This window comes from Oryctolagus cuniculus, chromosome 9 (assembly GCF_964237555.1).
Source record: "Oryctolagus cuniculus chromosome 9, mOryCun1.1, whole genome shotgun sequence".
NCBI classification, from domain to species: Eukaryota; Metazoa; Chordata; class Mammalia; order Lagomorpha; family Leporidae; genus Oryctolagus; species Oryctolagus cuniculus.
In genome coordinates, this window is record NC_091440.1 from 74578779 (window position 1) to 74586640 (window position 7862).

A 7862-nucleotide genomic window follows, 5' to 3' on the forward strand; every position below is an offset into this window, starting at 1 on the left:
ATTATCTGGCAAAGCTCAGCTTGAAGTATCCTAAAGGGGAAAATAGAGCAATTTATATAATCCTTTGTATAATTGCCTGGCTTGAAAGGTTATGCTACTTTTGAATGTCAGAGATCTTTACATTCCTTCCAGAACATTCTAAGCATATAAAATTTACCCCCACTTTCATAGAAAATAAATATCTCAAACATCATGTACTTAGAAAGGCAATTTTAAAACAGCATTTTAATAATTTTCAAAATACTATTCATTCTTAAATAAATTTACAGTTTATTTTTACTCCTAGGATATAAGCAAGGTAATCCTAGGACATAAGCAAGGTAAAAAAAATGATTTTTTAAAAAATTTTTTTAAAGAGAGAGGTTGAGCCAGAGAGAGAGAAAGGTCTTCCATCCTCTGGTTCACTCCCCAAATGACTGCAAGCTACAGCTGATCCAAAGCCAGGAGCCAGAAGCTTCCTCTGGGTCTCCCACATGGGTGCAGAGGCCCAAAGACTTGATCCATCCTCTCCTGCCTTCCTAGGCCATAGCAGAGAGCTGGATTGGAAGAGGAGAAGTTGGGACTCAAATTGGTACCCACATGGGATGCAGGCACTGCGGGCTGAGCCTTGGCTGAGCACTGGCTCCCCGCATTGTCTTTTGAGCCCAGTCTTCTATTATTTTCTGTTACATGAAGGATAGAAATGGCATATATTTATGTTTTTGCATTCTTTAACTTGGATATTAATATGCAATTCATTCCATTTACAAAATTAACCACCCTAGTAGGTATCTCAGAATTCTGTTGATAGCCCCTTATCTGCATGGAGATTTTCTGCTTTTTGTGGGCAAATATTTAACATCTAACATGGAATTCAGAGAAGAAAGGATTCAGAGGCTATCTGAATCTGAGAGTAAACTCAATACAGGTCATATCTTGCCAACCTACCCCCACATAGTTGAAAAATTAAAAAGTTTGGCTATGTTTGATAGGATATAGCTCCAAAACTCATGAAAATGGTTAAATTCTAAGATCATAGGTTGATGGTGCTGAGAGCATGGGAACTCAATCCAATTAAGATGGTGTCTAGGAGGTGGCCTAGTGGGATACCTATGGTCATGGGGGCCATGCCATCAGGAAGTAGCTTCCAATAGGGAGCTTGGCCTAGCCTTTCTCTATGCTTTCCAACTCATCGTGTGATGATTTCTCTGTACTTCCTCTATATTACCACATCCTGCTCTCACCAGATGACTAAACCATGAGACCTGCCTGATCTTAGACTGTGAACCTCAAGATCTGTGAGCTGAAATGATATTCCTTTCTTCATTAGTAGCTTGTGTTATAGTCATGCAGAGCTGACTAACCTACATTGTAGACATTTTCCAGGATAGGGTTTGCTTTGTTAAAACTGTGGTCTAGGGAAATACTCTTTCACATGCTATGTATGGTTTCCTGATCTTGGGTCTGTGAACGCATATCATAGCCTCTGCTTCCAGGCTGGATATCTTGATGGAAGTGGGAATAGCAGCAACGGAAACATCAGTAACAGCAAATGTCCACACAAATTCATTGCTGCAGGTACACCTTGAACTTGGCAAGTTTGCACACTGAATGACCTCTGTGCTCTCAGGACACCAGTGTACAAAGATAAGCTTAGTATTGCTTCAAGTCAACTTTGTTCAGTGCTCTTTTTTAGGAAATGCTGATCATCTGAGCAAGCTTCTGGGTGGTGATACTAATGATGATGGGTGATGGAGGTGGAGGGTGTAGAGGAGAGAAAGGTTAACCATTTTATGGAGCTTCGTATTTCCACATGTTGAAAGTAGTTTCTTGGGTCCAACACTGTGGTGCAGCGGGTTAAGCCACTGCCTCCAGTGCCAGCATCCCATATGGGCACCGGTTTGACCTGGATGCTCCATTTAACATCCAGCTCCCTGGTAATGTGCCTGGAAAAGCAGGGGAGAATGGCCCAAGTGCTTGGGCCCCGGCACTCTTGTGGGAGACCCAGAAGAAACTCCAGGCTCTTCGCCCAGCTCCAGCCTTTGGGGCCATCTGGGGAGTGAGCAGTGGATGGAAAATTTCTCTCTCATTGTCTCCTTTTCTCACTTTTTCTGTAACTTTGCCTTTCAAATAAAAAATAAATAAATCTTTTTTTTTAAAGAAAATTTCTGAAGATGAAAGCCTCTTTCAATCTATGGAAATTGAGCTAAGTGCATGAATGGGGAATCTGTCTTAGTTTGGGTTTCTCCAAAAACAGGCTGTGAGATAAGAACTGGGTATAAGCAGTAAATTTGAGGAGTGATTCTAGGGAATATTCTGAAGGAATGAATAAGTAAGCTGGGAAAGACTAAGAAAAGCCGATAAAATGTTACTGACTATTTTACAGCTGTGGGCAGACTGAACTGAATCCCATTGAAGACATGTTGAGAAACTGTAGAACACATCTTTGGATTATCTCATTTAGGGACAAGGAAGCTACGCTTCATTGGTTGAACACATCAGAAAAAATTGTAAATGACTTTGAAATGGGCAAAAGGAGATTAGTGGTCCTGTCTAGCTACCTATTCAAGTGGTTTTTACTTTCCATTGTCTTTGACTTATTTATAATTCTATAAATGGTAGAAAATAGATAATGACAAAATTATTCTTTTTTTTTTTTTAACAGGCAGAGTGGACAGTGAGAGAGAGAGACAGAGAGAAGGGTCTTCCTTTGCCGTTGGTTCACCCTCCAATGGCCGCCATGGCTGGCGCGCTGCGGCTGGCGCACCGCGCTGATCCAAAGGCAGGAGCCAGGTGCTTCTCCTGGTCTCCCATGGGGTGCAGGGCCCAAGCACTTGGACCATCCTCCACTGCCTTCCCGGGCCACAGCAGAGAGCTGGCCTGGAAGAGGGGCAACTGGGACAGAATCCGGCGCCCCGACCGGGACTAGAACCCAGTGTGCCGGCGCCGCTAGGTGGAGGATTAGCCTATTGAGCCGCGGCGCCGGCCACAAAATTATTCTTGTATATAGAAATGCAGTGACTACAATTGACTATTGCCTACTAGAAATTAACTGGTTTTGCTTTATTTGTAAATGAATCTCAGCATTGTAATTTTTCTTTTAAAGACTTTTTTATTTATTTATTTGAAGGGGAGGGTGAGAGTGAGCGAGAAAGAGAGAGAGAGAGGGAGGGAGAGAGAGAGAGTCTCATCTGCTGGGTCACTCTTCAAAATGCATGCAAGCTGGGGCTGGGTCAGTCTGAAACCAGGAGCCATGAATACATTCTGAGTCTCCCACATGGGTGGCAGGGGCTCACTGCTTGAGCCATCACCTAGATGCGTGCATTAACAGGAAGTTGGAATTAGGATTGGAGTCAAGACTCAAATCTTGGCAATGCTACATGAGATGAAGGTGGCCCAAGGGTGTTTTAACTGCTAGGACAAATGCCCACCCAAATCTCAACATTCTTGATCTGCACATATGAGGGTACATCAAAGAATTCATAGAAAAAAATTAAAAGTATGAATTGGGGCATTTATCCTAGCAGTTAAAATACTGGTTAAGAAGCCCATGTTCCATAGAAGAGTACCTGGGTTTGATACTCAGCTCTGGTTCCTGACTCCAGTTTCCTACTAGTGCAACCCTTGGGAAGCAATAAAGATGGCTCAAGTAATTGAGTTCATGACACCCTTGTGGGAGACCTGGATTGATTTCCTGGCTCTTTACTTTAGCTTCACCTAGTCCTGGCCATTGTGGGAGCTTGTCACAGTGGATAGAAACTTGCACACTCTCTCTCTCTTGCTCTCTCTTTCTCTCACTCTGTCTCTCTCACCCTCATCCCTCACAAGTAAATAAATTTAAAAAAATTAAAATATGAGTTTATTTTACTGAAAAATTGAAATTTATGCAGCTTTTTCCATAGTATATATCTCCTATATATGATTTTTTTCTTTGCAAAATAAGCTCATACTTTTCCTTGAAGTTTTTGAGACATCTTATTTTTGTGTGTCAGTTTGAATTTTCCTTTAAACTAATCATAACACTTATTAGTTACCCCATCAGTTAATCAGTTAAACATTTTTTTTGGTACTCATTTTATTTTTGTGTGAAAGCCATCATTTCTTCTTCTTTTTTTTTTAAATATGGAACGCTTCACGAATTTGCGTGTCATCCTTGCGCAGGGGCCATGCTAATCCTCTCTGTATTTTTCCAATTTTAGTATATGTGCTGCCAAAACAAGCACTGAAAACTCATTTTTTAAAAGATTGATCTATTTATTTGAAAGGCAGAGTTACAGAGGGTGGCGGGGTGGGGAGAGAGAAAGAGAGAGAGGTTTTCTATCTGCTGGTTCACTTCCCATATGTCCAATCTGAAGCCAGGAGCCAGGAGCTTCTGCTGGGTCTCCCACACAGGTTCAGGGGCCCAAGGACTTGGGTCATTTTCCACTGCTTTCCCAGGTCATAGCAGAGCTGGATCCGAAGTGGAGCAGCACCCATATGGAATGCTGGCACAGCAAGTAGTAGCTTTACCAGCTATGCCACAGTGCTGGCTCTGGAAAACTGATTCTTAACAAAGGAAGCCTCCTAATGCATTGACTCCCTGGCAGGCAGAGGCTGTGGAAACATTTGGGACCTGTGGGAAATACCTAAAAGAGATTTTTGGGTAGATAAGTGGCAAGCAGCAATGTTTGCTCTAGGGTCTTAGCACAACTTTTCAAAAGAATCTCTGCTGCACCTCTCCAGGCCTGAACTAATTTGTACCTCCTCCAAGGATTTGTTTTCAGCAAAGGCAATTTCGAATTATTAGTAAGAAATTATGATTTTTCAGATGTCTTTCTTAGCCACCTTCATTTACTCTAGCAAAAGCAGCAAAACTAAGACAGAAAGACTCTAGAAGGGAAGTGTCCAATAAACCAGGCTGTTCTGCTCATTCCTGTGCTCCCTGAGCCCTGAACAGGGTGGATACCTGATGCAGGGTGGACATGTAAAAAGTCCTTTTTTTTTTCTCTCTCTTCATTGTGGCATGATGTGATCTCTACAAGATCAACTAGGATATGTTGGTCTTTTCTTTTCCTTTATTTTTTAAAAAGGCTTTTCAAAACTGATGAGTGTTATGGAAATGACATATTTGTAGCCTCATACTAGCTGTGCTTCTGGAGCTATTAAATTTGATGAATTCAGTGAAGATGCTGGTAATAAAATATCACTTTCCAGAAATCATCCGTATCATACACAATTTCCTGACAACAGAATTATAAACCCCTAAATATTCAGACTTAGAAACTATGATGGCTGTCATGACAAGGGTTTCTAAAAGGAACTGGACAGAGCAGGTGTAGTGATGTGCTGGGGTAAGCATCCCGTATCAGAGAACTGATTCAAGCCCTAGCTGCTCCACTTTTTCTTTTTTAAGATTTATTTATTTATTTGAAAGAATTACACACAGAGAGAAGAAGAGGCAGAGAGAGAGATGTCGCTCCCCCTCTTCGTGGAGGAACGACACAGGACCCTGCGCTGTTCTTTCGTCTGCTCCGCCCTCCCCGGGTTTGCTGCTGGTTCTTCCCGGGTTGGCTACTATCCCTTCCACCTCCATGGAAGGGCGGTTCCCCCTGGCCGCTTTCCCCACTTCCGCAGGGGAGCGGCACTCCGCCGGCCGGCTTTCTCGGGGGCTGCACAGGTATTCCCCTTAGGTGTTCCCCTTAGATGTTCCTGGTGCATGCCGTCTCTCTCCTCCTTTATAGTCCTCCTCTGCCAATCCCAACTCGGCTGCCCACACGCCGAGTACGCTGCTCTCCTCCAATCAGGAGCAAGTCCTACAGTTTATTGGTTGAACTGGAGGCAGCTGTGCGGAAGCTGTTTACTTCTCTCCCAACGCCATATTGGGGGAGAGCAGATGCATAGAATAAGTCTTAATTCCAGTAACTCAGTCCAGTCCGGGCTGCTCCCCACAGAGAGAGAGAGAGAGAGAGAGAGAGAGAGAGAGATATTTCCCATTTACTGGTTCACTCCCCAAATTTCTGCAATGGCTGGGAGTGGGCCATGCCAAAGCCAGGAGCCTGGAACTCAATCCAGGTCTCCTTTACAGATGACAGGGATCCAAATACTTGAGTCATCACTTGGTGCCTCCCAGGCTGCACATTAAGAGAAAGCTTGAATTAAAAGCGGTTCTGGGACTTAATGCTAGGCACTCTGATACAGAATGTGAGTGTCTCATGCGGTGTCTTAACCATTGAGCCGAATGCCTGCCCCAGTGGTTACTCCGTGGTGCCTAATTAGAAGCTCAAGCATTATATTGTTGCAGCCAGAAGGTGCAGTAACAACAACTGCATTGGTGAGGTTAGGGTAGGCTACAAAAACAAAAGAACTTCAGTGGCCTAACAAAAAATAAATTTCTTTTTCATCTAATGGTTCTGCATGGAGGAACTCAGGAGCGTAGATCTTCTCTATATAATCTCTCAAGGGCCCACATCAGCCCATGAAAACCTTTCCTATCTCTAAGCTCTTTGCTTAGACTCAGATTTCTCAGATATCAGGGTCTCTTGGAAGTTACATTTCTTCCATTCTTTCCATTCCCTTCTCTTAAGTCCTATTTTTACTCCCTTCCTAGAAGATGTTGAATACTTCTGTGATTTCAATGATGTCATCTGTGCATATGATTTATGATTTGTGTTTCTTTCCATCATTAATAACTCAGCTTTCTGTCTTCCAATCAAATAGCTGATATTCTAATGGAGCACCACTCCAAGTAGAGAATGGCTACATTTAGTGGGCACATATTTGACTAACTGGGGCATATACTGTCTTCTGTACCAGAGTAATTAATGCTAACTAGTGCAATTGTAAGGCCCGTGATCTTAGTGAATTAACCAAGCGAGATGCTTATTTCTCAACCTTGTGACATTTGATTTGGGACAGGTGAACCTCCACCCTGCTGCAGCAACTCAGTTCAGAACAAATAACTCCCAAAGCTGTTGTGCTGGGAAGGGAGGGAAGGAGAAGTACATGCCACTTCTTGTCAGTGCATTTACCAGAACTGGTCACGTGGCTCCACCTAACTGCAAGAGGGTTTGAGGAGTAGGGAGGCACCTGAAATATTTGATAAAATATCTGATGAGCATTAACATTCTGTATCATATTAACTTCTCTAAGTCAGATTAAATATCCTCCGAGCCTCCAACAATCTGGTCTAGTAGGAAATATAACCTCTTAAGATCACTTAAGAATTCCAACTTTCTGGGTGCCAAAATGTGGAATCACTGAGTCCCTGATTGCCACAGTTTTTACCATGCTTCTCCGGCAATTCCATGTTGTTGTGGGCTGCACTGTTCCCCATGGGCCCTGAGCCCTCAACAGAAGTCCTCACTCCTACCTGCTCCCCCACTCCTTCATACAGGCCAGGCATGCAAGTAGGATCATGGTCATTGCCTTTCTGCTCCATCAATTCTACTCCTGCCGAAAGCTCAAAATTATTACATACAGTCAGGCACAATATTTCTCCTTTCCATTCTCTCCATCTCCATCCCTCTCTAATATTAGTAGCTCTCAATGAACTGGTGGGGTTGAAAAAGGGAGATGTCAGTAATAATTACTCGTATCACCCCATTACCTTGGCTTAACATTTTATCATCTGTGGTATTTTTTCTTCCTAGTTTTCTACTAATAATGCCACATCTATTTGGCTATTATTGTCTTACTTCTACTACATTATATGCTAATGGCCATCAAATTGATTTTCTGGCTCCATTCTCTTCTTTTAAAAATCATCTTGGGTACCAGTGTTGTGGCAAAAAAGGTTATGCCACCACCTGCAATGCTGACATCCTATATGTGCACCAGTTCATGTCTCAGCTGCTCCACTTCCAATCCAGTTCCCTGCTAATGTGCCTGGGAAGGCAGAGGAAGAT

At 42.9% G+C, this 7862-nt stretch overlaps 1 non-coding gene across 1 annotated transcript; it reads right to left on the reverse strand.

Moving 5' to 3' along the window:
- Positions 1-4095: 4095 nt before the first annotated feature.
- LOC127487190 (U6 spliceosomal RNA) lies at positions 4096-4202 on the reverse strand. The gene has a single exon (XR_007913756.2). It is a non-coding gene; the product is annotated as a U6 spliceosomal RNA (small nuclear RNA).
- Positions 4203-7862: the final 3660 nt, after the last annotated feature.